Raw genomic sequence first — 17,159 nt, forward strand, 5'->3', positions numbered from 1 at the left:
GAATTTTCGTTAATGAACTTTGGAGTAATACTACCATAAACTTTGGATGCATATTTTTTGTGGACTAACCCCTGCAAGAAAACTTTTCAAATTTGTTGGGTAAAGTCCTCAAGTTCATGCTGAAGATAAGGCAAGGCCCGCTCCGCGCTTCGAATAATTAAATTTGCATAACAAGCAAGGGAGGCATAAATCACATTTCATTGTACACCATGTCAAATGCCCCTTTGTTTTGTTCATGCAATTTTTTATCCTAGCCTTGCTTGAGTCTAGATGAAAAGGTAAAATTGATGAATCAAAGGGACAAAAAAAATTCTGATAAAGGAATCTCTCTCTCTCTCTCAAAAAAAAGGAGAAATTTGATGAAATAAATTTATGGCAAGCATTTTGGGATCCATACTAGCTTAATCTTTTGAACCTCATTTTCCTTGAAGCATGGATGTGTACAACAAATCTAAAAAAATCATTTCATAATTCTTTATACATTCCTAGAATATTTGTTGTCCACTAACATTTTGCAGGAAGGCAAATGAACAACCAAGGAGCAACGTACAGTAACTCCATCATCCATACAACGCTCCTTTATCCCATGGAAAGATAGATGCATGAGAAACCAAGCTGAACAAATGCAAAGCTTTGATTCATGTATATGAAGCTTAACTCTTGCATTTTTGTTCCACGCTAGGTGAGTTCTTAAGTTTAGTATCCTGCACACCTCATGTATCCTCATTCATGTCTCCATCCTGCTAAGTTACCCATCATGTCCACTTTGCCATCCCAAGAATACAAAAAAATATAAATAAATAAATAATAATAATAATAATAATAATAAATATAAAAAAATTGGTGCTTTAAGCAGTTCTCTTTTTTTCATTAAATAAAGTGTAGACTCCCTGGTGTTCGAAACCGGTAGAGTCGTTGTTTGTTTCCACTTTTTGATGATTAAAATAGGTACAAGAATAAGTGTGGGGGAGAACTATCAAGCTCAACAACCACTCGTTCGAGATCTCCCCCAACATGTTACACAAATTCAAATGGCACAAAGCACTAAAGAACAGGATGGATGAGATTCAGGGAGGGATGATTGAACCTCAGGTTCAGCCAAACCACCTCCGAATCACATCCCTCTTCTTCCTCTACAAACGAAGGTTTGTGTAACACTACCCTCAAACTCCCTCTTTCTTGAGTTTAAACAAATTGCATGTTGATCACTAAAATTAAACTCAATGAATCTTGCCAATCCACTTGTGCACTCCATGCGCTTCCATGAATAAACTTGCATACTCTTTATTCCTCGCATTCTTACCAGTTCTTGTGAACATATATATCTTCATAAGGACCCCATGCTATCTAAGTAATTGACTAATGTGATATGATTGGATGAATGGAACCATGCTCTTCCTTGCAAAGTACTTGGGATTTCTTTTCAAAAAATAATCAATAGCTTGTCTCCTCAAATTAATGAAATCCTACCAAAGCCAAAGTTAGATGTTCATGCTCAAACCTTCTTATGCAGTTTGACTTTGCTTTGAGTTTTGTCAAATACTTTGACCCTTGTTAGAGACTTGTCATACTCTCATGATCAAGTTCACGTACACGTCCAGTCACATGCTATTCTTCTACAATAGAAGATAGCAAATATTATCATCCACCCACATAATAAAACTCCATGACATACCATGAATCTTTCTCTCTAAAGTGACTATCAAGGATGTGGGCTATGCAAAAAGAAATAAAAGATGCATACCCAAAGAAGGTATGCCACATGCTCAAAAGGCATGTTAGAAAAAAAGATAAAAAAGAAGATGCATACCCAAAGAAGGTATGCCGCATACCCACAAGGCATGTAAAAAAGAAAAAAAAGAGAAAGATAGTCCACATCCATGGAAAATAAAGAAGAGAGAGGGATCATGCAAAGGAGTTCATCCACCCTTGACCAAAAAAATTCCCACACACTTGCACATCTTGATCAGATTGTATGACTCATTTCTGCTTGGATCTTGTTTTTGACTTAACAATATAAGCAAAGCAAACATGTCTCTTTACTCCTACCCTGAGCTCCACATAAGCCTGATTAGATGATAGGAGAAAAGAAGGCAACAACTTTGCCTTGGTGAGGATCCAAAACAAAAGGAGTGATTCGAGAGAATAATTTGAGGAGCAAGTCTATTCTTTTATTTCAAAAATATAAAACCCAAGTTTCCATGCAGGAAGAGTTAGGAACCTGAATTCTGCAGCGTTCCATTCTTCAATTACCCAAGAAAGCATAGTAGCCACTCAAAAGTTCACAGAATTTGGAAGAAGCTTGTAATAACTTGTATGCAGGTTTCATAAATAGGAGTTGCATCCACATTAGTCCTTCAACCTTTACTCGAGGATGAGCAAAGGACTAAGTGTGGGGGTGTTGTTGACGGTCCTTAAGTGTCATATCTGACCATCAACTCTGGCAAAGAACAATACCAAAACAAACACCAAACTAGAGATAGGAGTTTAATACTAATCATTTCCACAAGTTTTGGTGAATCATTGTTTTCAGGAGACCGTGTCTGCATACGGAGGGAAACCATGCTCAAATGAAGCCAAAAATACATTTCAGAGCATGCTACACGAGCATGAGAATTAGAGGGCCCACATCCAGAAGCAAATCAGCTCAAGCCCAAGAGAAAACACACTTCCGACAAAACCAGAAGTAGACACAAGGATCCAAGGGCCAAATGACAAGCTTAACTCACTTAACTTTCGGGGAACACCCACAAGCCAACACAGGGAGCCCATAGGGAGTCCACATGTCGAAGATGGGGCCTGGCAGCCTCAGAAAGGGGTCGGCCGAACAAATGGGTCGCCCGACCCCTTACTGGGCTCAATCAGGCCCAAGTTTCTCCTGTAGTTCCCTTGCGCATCCCCTACGCCGATGCCGGATGGTACCACCCCAAAAGCTGATGCGAAGACCCACCCTTAGAGGGCTATATAAGGAGGAGGAGAGCCCCCCATTCAACACACAACAAGAGAGGAGGAAGAGCTCCACTCCAAGGCTTAGGCCTAGTACTTAGAAAATAGGGAGAGAGTGAGGGGTAGTTCAGAGGGGCGCCGGCCTGTCGGCGCTCTTCTCTGGCCTTGTACCTCGACGGATGCTTCCTTCCTTAAGTAAGTATTTGTGATCTTCTATGGTAGTTAGTCTTTAGTAAAGTTAGTTTTATTCTTTATTTTCTTGCGAGATCATCGTCTGTCCTCGTGGCGGGTGCTCTAGTCTGATGGCTCGAGTCGTGGATGGAGTCGGGGCTAGAGTAGTAATCGGTAGCGTAGACGTGGTGTCTAGGCTAGAGGTTACCGTTGTTTGCATACCTTCTCCACGGTCTGTCGGGGTAGGCAGCAGGTGGTGACAGCCCTGTCCGTCCCTTGTAGTGCCCCACGTGAGGGTTGAGTGTAGAGCTAATAGCCGGATACTCTTGGCAGACCAGGAGTAAGCCGTTGCCCGAAGTAAGCAAGTGGGGGTAGAACCTATCTTACTAGAACTCTAAGCCATAGGAATCCTCTCTATCCTCGCCTACCTACCTCTTGTTTGTCCTTGGACGAACCTATTAGAAGGTCAGTACCTCCGTTCCCCGTGGAAATACGATACCCTGAATACTCACGGGTGAAGTGCTACAACGGTATTTCCGTGCACTTGTGGATTCCTCTGTAAGAGTTAAGAAATACCAACAATTGTGTGCTGGCACATGAGTCTTCTTACCAAAGAATTGGCAGCTAGGACATCATCTGACAAGATCTTCTGCATCTGATATAGCCGTTGGCCAGAAGAATCCTGTCCTGTAGGCCTTGCCGACAAGTGTCCTTGATGTAGCATGGTTGCCGCAGACTCCTTCATGTGTTTCTCTGAGGATGTCTTTGCCTTCTTCAAGGGTAACACATTTCATGAGGATGCCAGAAGCAGAGCGTTCGTACAGATTGTCGCCAACTAGAACAAAACCCTTGCTTCGCTTGATAAAGCGGGCAGCTTCGGTGCTCTTGGCATCAACGTGTGGTGGAAGCTTGAACTCCTTGATGAAGTCGATAATCTGAATCTGCTAGTCTTCTTTGATCATCATCACTTCTCTGACTATGGCCGGGGCCTCCGCGTCAGTAACTTGTTGACTATGTACCTTGACTGATGGATGATGTAGTTCATGGATGAAGACTCCAGGTGGGACAGCTGCTCGAGTAGATCCAAGTTTGGACAGGACATCGGCTCCCACGTTGTTGTCACGGTCTATGTGGTGGATTTCCAATCCTGAGAACTTGTTCTCGAGTTTTCTGATTTCTTCGACGTATGCATCCATTGTGTCCTTGTTGATGTCCCATTCTTTGTTTACTTGCGGGACGACCAGTAGAGAATCGTCGTAGACAAGTAGTCTCTTGATGCCGAGAGAAACTGCTAGGCGAACCCCATGTAGCAGTGCCTCGTATTCTGCTTCATTGTTGGAGACTTTAAATAGGATTTGGAACACATATTTCAACTGCTCTCCTTTGGGGGAAATAAATAGAACTCCCGCGCCACCTCCATCGAGTTTGAGTGAACCATCAAAATACATTACCCAGTGCTATGGGACGTTGTGAGGTGCTGGGATTTGATTTTCCTGCCATTCAGCTAAGAAGTCGACTAGTGCTTGCGACTTGATTGTTGTTCTTGGCTTGAAGTTGATTTTCAAGGCTCCCAGTTTCACTGATGTAACACCCGGTTTATAAAAGAACATAAACCGAGCAATCATATACGTGCCAGGATCAAGTCACACGTATATACAACAGAATGAACAGTATATCATAGCACATATCATGTAAAAAGATATAATAAAGCGAATACGAATGTTATTTATTACATTAATGACAAAAATGTCTGATACAGCGGAAGCGAAGTACAAATACGAATAAAACTCTCCGAAGCTGAGCAGGGCGCCACAGGGACGTCGACTGGGAGACGAACACCTAGAAGTCCTCGTAGTCCTGGTAGCGCTGGACGAACTCCCTCGTGTCGGCAGGAACTGAGCAGCAGTAGCGTAGCCAAGAGGAAAAAGTAGAGAAGAGGCAAGAGTGAGTACACAACTTGTACTCAACAAGTATAACACAAACTATGAGGCTCTAAGGTTGGCTGACTCAACTGCATTAGCTTTTAAGTGTTAGCAAGATTTTATTAAAGCTATTTACTACGAGTTGATGAATTACCATTAACCCAGTTACATAGTAAATAATCAAGTTTAATCATGAAACTACTGAGAACCAAACCAAAACCACCAAGGAAACCCCGAGAAGCACCTCCCTCGTCGGAAGGAGATAACTCCACTAATCAAAAGGAGGATCTGGGCCGCTCATAACCGTGAGCACGGCTAGTATACCAGTTTTACACTCTGCAGAGGTTGCACATCTTTACCCACAAGCCGTGAGCTACGCCAGTTGTTCATCACACTTCCTTAGGTGAGATGACTAGCGACTCACTACGAGGCCGTTACAAAGAATCTCGTTGGTAAGGCGTAACCGCGAGAGATAGGTCAGCGACGATGGGGCCCAGCGCTGGCAGGTGGGCCAGGCGGAGTGGAGGGCGACGCGGACTACGGCGCGAAGCAGGCCGAGGCGCGGCGCTGGCTGGCGAGCGGGAGGGTGAGGGCAGGCCGGGCCGTGCGGAGGAAAGGGCTGCGGCGTGGGCTGCTGGCGCGGGAAGAAAGGAACTGGGCCAGGAGGGAAAGATGTGGGCCGCAGGGGAGAGAGGGGGAGACCTGGGCCGCGCTGGGCCGGCTTGGGCTGGGCCGCGGGGAAAGGAGAGGGAGATGTGGGCCGGTGCTGGGTTGACTTGGGCCGGGTTTTGGGTTTTGGCTGGTTTTCCTTTTCCAAAACTTCTTTTCTTCTATTTCTAATTCAAACAAGTTTGAATTCAAATGCAAATTTGAATTCAAACCACACTCAAATAAAAGTATGCACCAGCATGAATGCACAACAAAATTTAAACCTATGATAAAATTTTAATTACTTACGAAACAAAATTAAATTAAATGCAAGGCTAAACACAATAAACCTTAGAAATTTAAATAAAGCCAGTTAAATTTATTGATAAATGCTGGAATTTAAATTAGGGTGTTACAACTGCCCACTTTGAAATTCTTCCGGTGGCATCCTGATTGTGGAATATATCCGCCAATGGGAAGTCAGTGATAATGCCGGAGCTTCCTAGTGGTGACTCGAATTCCATACAGAACTTTCTGAATTGATGGATATCTAACCTTAGATTCAGAGACTACTTCACTGATGAAGTAGACTGGTCTCTGGACGCCATAAGCGTGGCCTTCCTCTGGGCGTTCAACTACTATTGTCGTGCTGACTACATGAGTAGTCGCAGCAATGTAGAGGAGTAGTTCCTCGCCGGGTAGTAGAGCTGTAAGAATTAGCGATGATTGGAGGTGATGCTTGAGATTCTCGAGTGCTTCCGCGGCTTCTGTAGTCTACTCAAATTTGTCTTGTCGCTTGAGGAGCTTAAAGGAGGGTAAACCCCGTTCGCCAAGCCTGGACAAGAACTGATTCAAAGCTGCCATGCAGCCTATAAGCTTATGGACGTCCTTGATGGTAGCTGGAGCATCCATGGCCATGATGGCCTTTATCTTCTCTAGATTAACCTCGATTCCTCAGTTGCTGACGATGAATCCGAGTAGTTTTCTTGAGGGTACACCGAAGACACACTTGGTTGGGTTGAGTTTCCTGCAAAACTTTCGAAGGTTGTTGAAGGTTTCTTCCAGGTCAGCTATGAACTGATCCTGGGTCTTGGTTTTGACAACGACATCATCAATATAGGCTTCAACATTGCAATGTAGCTGATCAGCAAAGCACAGCTGTATCGCGCGCTGATAGGTGGCACCAACGTTCTTCAACCCAAAGGACATGGTCTTGTAGGCATATGCCCCAAAAGGGGTGATGAATGCCATCTTGATTTGGTCTTCTTTCAGGGTGATCTGATGATAGCTTGAATAGCAGCCGAGGAATGATAGTAGGACGCATCTTGTAGTTGAGTCGATTACTTGATCAATACAGGGTAGCCCGAAAGGATCCTTTGGGCAATGCTTGTTCAGGTCAGTGTAGTCGACACACATCCTCCACTCGTTGTTGTTCTTCTTTTGGACGAGTACAGGGTTGGCCAACCATTCAGGATGATAGACCTCTTTGATGAACCCTGCTGCAAGTAGTTTCGCCAGCTCTTTCGTGATGGCTTCTCGCTTGTCCAGGGAGAAACGTCGTAGCCATTGCTTCTTTGGCGTGGCTTTGGGGTCGACTTTTAGGGCATGCTCGATCAACTCCTTGGGCACCCCTGGCATATCAGCTGGTTTCCACGCGAATAAGTCTCGGTTGTCCCTAAGGAAGTTGACGAGCTCGAGTTCCTATTTGTCGCCCAAGCCGGCTCCGATGATTGCGGTTTTCGAGTCATCTCCCTCTTGTAGCTGAATAGTCTTGGGGCCCACGTCGTCGGCTGGTTTTACCGACGATTAGCTTGGCTTCTTGGAAGGCATCAATTCCTTATTGAGTGAGAGTTCCTTGGCGGCCGCAAGTATTTCGCTGACAGAGCTAGGAACCCGAATAGTGGAAGCATGATCTATTGCTTCCTTGTCGCACTCAAAGGACTTGAGGAGATCCCCTCGCAGGGAAAGGACTCCTGTGTTGCCCGACATCTTGAGGAGCAGGTACACATAGTGTGGCACTGCCATGAACTAGGCTAGCGTCGGTCTTTCGAGTATGGCATGGTAGGATGATTCGAAGTCAGCTACTTCGAACTTGATGTACTTTGTCCGGAAGTTTTGTTCTGTACCAAATATGACTGGGAGGGTGACCGAGCCAATTGGTGTAGAAGAATTTCCGGGAATGATGCCGTAGAAGGGGGCTTTGCTTGGAGTAAGCAAACTCATGTAGTTGAGACCCATCTTCGCCAATGTGCTTGCGAAGATCAAGTTGAGCCCGCTTTCGTCGTCGATGAGTACTCGAGTGAGCTTGGATCCTTGGACAACTGGATCGAGTACCAGTAGAAACTTTCCTGGTTCAGAGAAGCTGGTCCATTGATCCTCCCTAGAGAAGGTGATGGGGACCTCACTGTATTTTAATGGTCTCTGAATTGCTGGCTCAATTGAGAGGATTTCTCTGAGTAGTAGCTTCTAGGCCCGCTTGGAGAAGCTTGGGTCTCCTCCAAATATGACGTTGACGACGTTTTGTTGCTGTTGGAACCCGTCAGGGTCTTTTTTGTCGTCCTCGTCATCCTTGTTCTGCTTCTTCTTAGGAGCATCTGGCGGTGTCGACTGGAAGGATTTGCGCAGGATCGTGCATTCCCACATCGAGTGGTTGCTCTTGGGGTGGATTGGGCACCTTTTGTTGTGAAGGATCTTGTTGAACTGATCCTGCGGCTTTTCATTCTTCTTACCACGCGGGGTTCGATCCATAGTACCGACAATGTCGTCAGGCTTGCGCTTGCGCGCGGGATCCCGCCGGTTGCTGGGCCCTCCACGGTAGTTGTGACGCTTCCCATTGTTGTCATTGTTACGGCGTGCGAAGCGGCTGCGCTCTTGTTCCTCTTCGTCTGCCCAGCGCTGCATCATGTCACGTAGCTCCACTGCCGTTTTGAGGTGGTTACGTCCAAAGTCACGGTAGAGAGATTGGACAGTAATGCCACTCTAGAAGTAGTCGATGACGTCATCGTCCGCGACGTTGGGGATGGTGGCTCTTGTGTCGAAGAAGCACATGACATAGGATCTGATGGATTCGTCTTGCTCCTGCTTGCACAAAAAACAGAGCATGTCGAGTAGCCACTCGATGTAGGGACCACTAGAAGTTGTCGATGAAGGCCTTCTTGAGATCCTCCCACGAGTGTATGGACTCGCGCGCCAAGCTCTCGAGCCACGTGAGAGGTGCTGGCTCCAAGGCCATCAGGAAGTAGAGGACCTTAGTGTTGGTGTCTTCTTCTGCAACACTAACAGCGGTCGAGTATAAACATAACCATTGAGCAGGGTCTTGCTTACCGTCGTATTTCTGGATATTTGTGGGTTTGAAATCCTTCGGGTACTCGATGTTGTCGAAGATGCTGCTGAGGACTGGGAAGCGATCGGAATTGTCTGCGAGATGTGCTCTGCGTCTTGCGTTGATGATGTCCCGTGCGTCCATTATGGAATCGGCTACTTCCTCCTGGTTTTGGCCGCGATTGTTGTTGCGGTTCGGTTGAGGCCCAGGAGCTTGGTTTGCTGGTGGTTGACCACCCCTGGGGCGATGACTGCTTGCGACTTCCTGATCCTCTTGGTTTCTTTGGTTTTGCTGTTGACGATTATGGCCCCCGGGGGTACGACTTGCTTGAGATATGACTGTTGCAGTTGCCTTGGACCGGGTGCCATGAAGTGAGGACAAGGGATTTTGTCTCTCGAGTTGCTCGACAGTGTGTTTGGCGAGGTGTATGACGCGCTCTATCTGCGGGTTTTGTGGCATCTGCATGAGTCGAAGAGTTACTTCTGTCATCGCGGCGGTAGGAGTAGTGAAGACTGGATCTGCGACGTTGTTGAATTCATTGTTGAGATTGCGCAGGGGAAGACGAGCGCGCTCAGCAGCTCGGGCCCTACGTTCTCCTTTACATTATTTCTTGCCCTGCGAGCTGTGCGAGTAGTTTCATCCTCATCTTGCGGGGCGTCTTGGGTCAGATTGTCTTCTGAAATCTGATCCGCGGTTTCGTTGGGGTCATGATGACTGGGAGCACCTCCTCCTTGCTGGTTGATCACGGAAATCATGTGTTCGGGGGAGTAACTTTCTAGGTCTGATTAGTAATCAGCTAGCTCGGTTCCCCAGATCCAATTTCCCGCTCAGGAGTGAGGGGAGTGCTGTGTTGAAACAGGAGATCATCAATGCTGGCAACCTCTTTGATGTTGTCGAGTAGTTCTGCGAGTGTGTGATCCTAGCAGGACTTGAATTGGATTTTTACCCATGCATTGGTGATGAAATCCAGGCTGTCATGAGTCGACTCGACTGGATCCGGACATACGTCAAAAACGGGTGCTCCCCGGCTAGTGGTGACTGAGAAATTTTCGACGCAGAGTAGTTGGTCCAAGCTATTTTCATAGATGGATTTGATCATCTGTCGGTAAGTAGATGATGCGTTGCGCAACCTGTAGATGGGTTGGGCAAGAGGAGTCTCAATCTGAGTAGAACTCGTTTCAAGATCAGTTTGAGTCCGAGTGGAACTCGAGTTGTATTCGAGTTTTATCTCGATCTCCTTGGCGAGGTCGGGAAGCAGCATGATGCCATGATTGTTTGATCCGGCCAGTTTATTGGAGCTTTCCGACGAGGTCGCCTTCAGCGTGGGGGGGTTTGGTTAGGTGGCTGTCGAAGCCGCCCGAACCATTGGCGACGCAGACCCACGAGCCGAAGACGAAGGTGGCGCCTTGAGGAGGCGCCATGGTGCTGAAAGCGAAAGTGGCCATCGAACTCGTCGATGAACTCGCCGAGTCCCCTATCCTTAGTAGTAAGGTTTGTAGGTAGGGATCGACTGTTCTAGAACTTGATGGTACAAGGAACACAAAGATTTAGACAGATTCGGGCTGCGAGTTGCGTAATACCCTACGTCATGTGTGATGGTTTGTATTGCCTTAGGTGTTAATGTGTTTCGAGGAGGTCCCTTTCCGCTCTTATATATTCGGGGGTACAGGGTTACATGAAAAGTTCTAGCCGAGTATAATTGGAGTCCTACTACAACATAATTGGATAGTTTCCTTTGTATTGCAGTTAGTTCTACGCCTATTCGAGTAGTTACAAGACATAAAATACATCCACGGGCTATTCCTTCATCTAAAATATTCTATGACTAAACAGTCCCGGTGCCCGGGTCTGATACTCGCCGCACCCCTCCTCCGCTCCAGGCCCGCACCGCCACTGCCGGGGACGAGGGCGCCTCCCTCCGCGTGCGCCTCGCCGATGACGACGCGTCGCCGCGGGAGGCGCCCAATTTCCCCGCGACAGGAGGGGAGGGGCGCGAGCGTCTCTGAGGAACCCGCGCGCTTCACAAGTTCGCCGCCGTGGAAGGAGGCGAATTTGCCCAGGGACGTGAGGGGGAGAGGAAGGCCGTCCCCCTCGCATCACCTTCCCCCTACCCGACGCGGGCTCATCGCGCCTCACTCCCCCACCTGAAGCTCGGACCCCTCGCGCCTCCCGTGCGCCACTCGACGCCGCCTCTGGCGCGAGACCTCACGGCCCGACGCTTCCGAGACCGCGGCGCCTCCATGCTCCTCCACCGCACGACTTGGTGAGAAATCCAGCGACTCCAAGCTCCACCGTCCCCCTCACGTTCGATTTTATATTTGTTGGGATTCGATTCGCAACAGTTCGTTCAGAAGAGTTTGGATCGTCGGCCTCGACGGCTTCCAGATCGGCATCAAACCGTCCAGGACCTCTACAACGGCATCCGCGAGGTACGTGTCCGCAAGATGGGTGTGCGTATTTGACACTGATTCCGATTTTCTGGTTTGCTCTCTAATCTGTATGGGAATTCCTCATTGCTCGATCTGCAGCCTGTATAGACGAGTTTTGTACTTCATAGTCAAGCTAATTGCACGTTCTGATGCTAGTTTACTTGAATGGAGCAGATAATCTTGTCGTGAAAAAAAATAGAACAGATTTAGTTAGCTTATGGTATGGTATGCAGTTGGAAATTGATTTGTTTAGAGTTAAGGTGCGAACATGGTCATTGTTCATTTGTCTTATTTAGAGCAGATAATCTTATTTAGAGTTTAGAGCAGATAATCTTATTTATTGAGGGCTTATACAGGCTTCCAAGTGATAAAAACAGGACTTGCTTTCTGTTTGGTTCCTGTTTTTGTTTGATCACAATTTGGGTAGTGGTGTGTGGGAGGATAGCCTATTTAGGATCTGACTAATCTATTACTCTTGAACATCTCTTGCATCTTCCAGTATCCTTCTTGGAGTATCCTTCTTAAAGATAATTGAGCATCTCCTTTCATTTCTCTTATGTGTTACATGGTTATTAAGTTGAGTGCTTCCATGCTGATCAAATTTAGTTCATCTGAAATTCTATCACTAAAATTGGAGATCATACCAATGCCACAATTGTCAACTCAATAAAAATTATTTCTATGCACTTGGCAATGTAACCATTGCAATTGAGAAACAAAGTTCCAGTATCCTACAGGCAATTGAGTTTATTTGCAGCGACTTTTCTCCTGCACTTCTTAGGCCTTTGAATATATGATCTGAGGGTGGAAGATGAATTAAGAACCTGCATTGCATATGTTTACTGTGTTTGTTTCCTTCCCTGCATCACTCAAATGTCAAGAGATTTTCTAAAGTTCCAAAGATCTGAGTTCGTGTTATATCACTCAACTTGGTACAGCTGAACGAATACAAAATATTAAAATAATCTACTGAATCAGCGGCTCATACAGATTGAAATGGTTCTTATCTGCACTGAACTATTAGATCAGGTTCTTGGCTATAATACTGCACCTTTAGTTTATATGGTGAATTTATCATTAATGTGAAAACTTAGCATGAGAAAAAGTAGACAGTGGTGTCAGGTTACAGAGGAGCAGATGATATTGGCGTCCAAGGAACCGAAGGTACTTTCAGGAGTCGCATCTGGTGCAACATAAGCGAACAGTGCCACAGGACTTTCGTGCTTCTGAGGTGAACACCCAGTGTGCAAAGTGAATTCAGGTTGCAGAAATTTACATGGCGTCTGATTTCCCATATGACTATATAAATTGGGGCTAATTTACGAGATGAACATATTAAATTAATTAAAGCATCATTAATATATATTTATTGTGGTGCAATTAGAACTAAATATGAGCAAATTATGAACTAATTAGATTTAATGAATTTGTCTTGCGTCTTGCGAGCTCGTCTACATTTATGCATTTGATTTTATAATTTAGTTTATATTTAATATTTCTAATTGATATCCAAACATCTAATGTCACGGGAGTACGGGACTAAAACTTTAGTGCGGGGATCCAAACGGTGCTGACACAACCAGCTGATGTAGACTGTTGGAGATGCTTGTTAAGCCAATCTTTTTCTTTTTGAAAAGAACTTTGACCAATATAGTTCCATTCTATTTAATATATTGGCATGTCATAAGTGTCGTGAATTATGAGAGAGAAGATAAGCTTTATCTAGTTGAAACCCGTGCTCACCGTCTCCTATGCGTTGGAAACCGAGTGAAACTCAACGCAAAGCATTTCGTTTTATTCGCAACGTTGGAAAACCGAGTGGAGTCAATGAGAGCTCGTTTTATCCCTATGATCCTGTTTGGAAAAGTATCCTAGGGTTATTTTTTAGGCTATTATTTAGCCCATAGAAATAACCATCCACTAAAATAACCTTTGAGTTATTTGGATCTAAGGATTATTTGGCATAATGCACTTTCTCAATTATTGGAGCCACACTAGTGGAGATTCACGTGTGTGGCACGTGTTTAAAGAAAATATATATTTAATAAAATTACATATTTAAAAAATAATTGTATTTAAAAATAATAAGAAATTTAAGATTGATATAACAAAGCAAACATATTGTGATACACTTTGTAATGTTGATATTTGTACTCTCTTCAAATAAGATTAAAATTCCACTAGCACCTGCCTAACCTCGTTCTTCATCCATTCCCGATCTCATTTGAGCCGTTCTTCGGCCAAAATCATTTCCTCACCGATGTGGCCTCTTGGAGATTCGCCTCACGCGTCGACCTCCAGTCTCCGGCCTTTCTCCACGCAAACTGAGCATGGGGTAATGTAAGGATCGCCGGGGTGTCCGACCCTAGAGGGGGAGGGGGTGAATAGGGTCGCTAATTCGATTTCTAACATAGGGCTCAATCTATTGCATAAGATAAACCTAACATGTCCTACACATGCTAGTTATGACTAAGGTTTATCTATGCTACTCTCTATTTACCCCAAAAGACTTGCAACCTATAGCAATACTAATCAAACTAACTAGGAAAGTAAAGGCACGCAAGAAAGAATAAATGTGGAAACGTAATATGGTAAGTAAAGAGGTAAGGGAGAGAATATGCAAACTCCCGTGAAGACACCAAGACACACGATTTAATGTGGTTCGGTTAGGACACCAAGTCCCTCCCTATGTCCACGGCCACTTGTCCAACAAGAACAAGTGTGATACCGAGTCTCTTCGCTTGATCACCGTCTTGCGTTAGCCACAAAGGCTTCCGGCAAGCAAAGGCTAAGTGGCGCCAAATCACCAAGACAAGGCCACCGCCACCATTTCTCTCGAAGCGTCACCAACAGCACCGTCTTCACATCGGATCTTCTCACCAAGAGGGGTCTACTTCCCCGCACAAAGTGTCGATGCCGCTCCACACCAAGTCGGAGGGTCACACGACGATTACAACGATTGCTTGCCGCAGCAAGGCTTCTCTCAAGCTTACTCTCTCAAGAGCTAAGCCTAATCAAGCACTAAGCACTTTCACAAGTGTGCTTAAGCTTATATGATGTACAATGAAGCTCTATGGTGGTTGGCGTTGTTCTTCAAGTGTAGTAGACTTCTATATCTCTTCAGCAACTCCAGCACCCCCAAAAGAGGCGTGGGGTGGCATATATATAGCCCAACCCCTCAAACTAGCCGTTGGAGGAAAGCTGACAGAAAAAGCTCGTAACGCCGGTTAATCCGACGCTCCTCCAATAGCCATCATTGATTCAACCGGTGAATGTAATCTGCCCACTTGAAAAACTAGCCGTTAGTTGTACGGGCAATTAACCGACGTATCGTCAGTTTAACCAGTGAATGTAACTGTCCCATGATTCCTGAAAAACTAACTCTTTGGACAATTACACCGACGTTCACTTTGCCTTCATCGCCGGTTTAACCGGTGCCTGTAAAACTCCTGCTGCTTCTTCGGCCTCCAAGTCCATTACACCGGTGAGTGTAAAACACCCAACGCCGGTTAATCCGGTGCCAAACCCTAGCTCGCAGCTTCTGTGTTCATTGCACCGATGAGTGCAATTTGCTCATCATCGGTTTAACCGGTGATAGAAAATTGTCTTTGTTTTGATCTTTTCGACTTGGATTTCTTCACGGTCTCTTTAATTCTTGTCCTTTGGACCGAAGAGGTTTCAGGGCGCTGCCCTGAGACCCGCGAGGGGCGGAACCCTATCTTCTCCTTTTTATCATCACTTGAACCTAAAAGCCTGAGAATGATCATCTTAACAATCATATTAGTCCAAGTGTTGTGTTGTCTATATCAATTACCATAACATTATATTGAAATATGGCATGAGAGGCCATTTTCTCTACAGGTAAGCATCACGGCATTCCCCTCAACCTCACCGAGCCCTTCCTTCTTCTGTTCCGGGCGTTGCACGCCAAGTTGTGCATCGCCAGCCGAAATCGGTACCACCGGTTTTAGCTTGACCATGTGCCGAAACCGGTACCACCGGTTTTAGAAATCCGGTGCCACCGGTTTTTGTCCAAAGACTCCAGCCATGCATCCGAATACTCCGGGTGTTGTGGTCCGGATACTTCGGGTATCTGCCCAGATAATCCGAGTTTTTGGGTAATTTTTAGGGTATAAATGCAGTTTGTATAGATCATTAGTAGCATACTCGATCAATAGCTATTTTAAAGTTACAAATTATGTTTGCATTTTTTTATGTCATATGCATACATGTAGAAACCGTAGCTGAAGAGATCATATTCGAGGCGATCGCGGAACCGCAGGAGGAGCCGGAGCAAGCCTAGCAGGAGGATCGCGAGAGTCCGGCCCAAGGCCCAGTTGATCCTAGTGCGGAGCAGCAGCCCGAAGGCAAGCCCCGGAGCACCACCTACTATTTTAAATTAAGAATCACCATATGTTTATTACTTGTGCATTACATTTTTAGGAATTGTTTGAAACCCTAGTTGCATAATTTCCTAGGTTCCCTCGGTTTAATACTAGTATGAGTAAATCGATAGTACTGCTATGCTTAATAGATTTTAGTAGAAGTCGAGTGATTTTCTGTCACTCGCGAGATATAGGATGTATTCATATTTCAATACAGTAGTATTACGTGTAAGATGGAAGAAATGAAAGTGGAGACCGGGCGGGGAGTGTTTAGCCCTGTCTGTGTCGGTTAAGGACCGTTCGTTGTTGGCCCTGTTGATCGAGTTTGAACAGTACTAACCACATGCCGAGAGTAGGAGGTAGTCGAAACCGGTAAGTCGAGTACTGCTCACTTCAAAAGTACAAAACTTCTACCCACCCCTTAGGGTAGTCGAGTGGTCACGGAGAATTGGGATGTATTATTTACTTTTGGTGGTCTCTCGTGGGGCTCGGCTGACTATATGCAGGTGGGACGGCTCTGTAGTTCGAGGCGGGGAAAGGAATGGTTGGCTCGTATAGTCCGACGGGACAAATACGTGCCGTGTTGGTTGGGTCCACCTTGCAAGGTTATATTTGATCGATTCGCCGTCATCGCTCTTGGACATGAGCACCTCGGTCACCGCGTCGCATCGTAGTAAAGAATTGAAAGTAAATGAGAGGATAGAGGTTGATGTTATATAATCAATTGTTTTTCCACACTGATTGCTATAGAATTGCAAACCTTAGAAAGATGGTTACTCGATCCTAATTTTGAGGTAAAATATTGAAAATAAGGATCCACTAATAGTCACTTTTTGGCAAAACAAACCCACTAGCCAAAAGCCTTGTATGTCTAGATAAAGACTAAGTATACCCATCGGGTAAGTCTTGCTGTGTATTAGTTGCTCAGGGCATTTTTGAAACATGATTTCAGGACCCATACATGTAGACTTCTGTCTATGCTGTGCCAAGTTCGTTCGTCGGAACGCAGATGGGTGGAACATTGAAGACCCAGACGAGTAGACTTGTAGATTTCTGGATTGCACATTCGAAGACTGAGTGTGTAATTCATCTTCATACTTAAGTATTGTAGTTGTTAGGTTTTATGTTTACCAAACTTAGGTTTAATGGCAGTCAGACGTGTATATCATTTGTATATTTGAATATGGTTTGTAAACTTTAATGTATTATATTATGTATTGTAAAAGTAGTTTCAAGTACTATCATACTATACCATCTGTGCTCATCTTCGTGTGAGACTACCGTTGTTATTTCAATCGGCCGTGGGTTGAGAAAGAGCTGTCAAGTTATTTTAATT

General features: G+C 45.3%; 1 long non-coding RNA gene across 4 annotated transcripts; it reads left to right on the forward strand.

Annotated features, from left to right (window-relative positions):
- Nucleotides 1-10,842: 10,842 nt before the first annotated feature.
- On the forward strand, nt 10,843-17,118 carry LOC120678473. 4 transcript variants are annotated; one of them, XR_005676600.1, is made up of 3 exons: nt 10,843-11,272; nt 11,352-12,699; nt 16,776-17,118. It is a non-coding gene; the product is annotated as an uncharacterized LOC120678473 (long non-coding RNA). The 4 variants fall into 4 exon arrangements; XR_005676599.1 differs by having other exon boundaries at nt 11,352-12,669; XR_005676601.1 differs by lacking the exon at nt 16,776-17,118 and adding an exon at nt 15,674-15,805.
- The last annotated feature ends 41 nt before the right edge of the window (nt 17,119-17,159 follow it).

This window comes from Panicum virgatum, chromosome 6N, assembly GCF_016808335.1.
Source record: "Panicum virgatum strain AP13 chromosome 6N, P.virgatum_v5, whole genome shotgun sequence".
Taxonomy (NCBI): Eukaryota; Viridiplantae; Streptophyta; class Magnoliopsida; order Poales; family Poaceae; genus Panicum; species Panicum virgatum.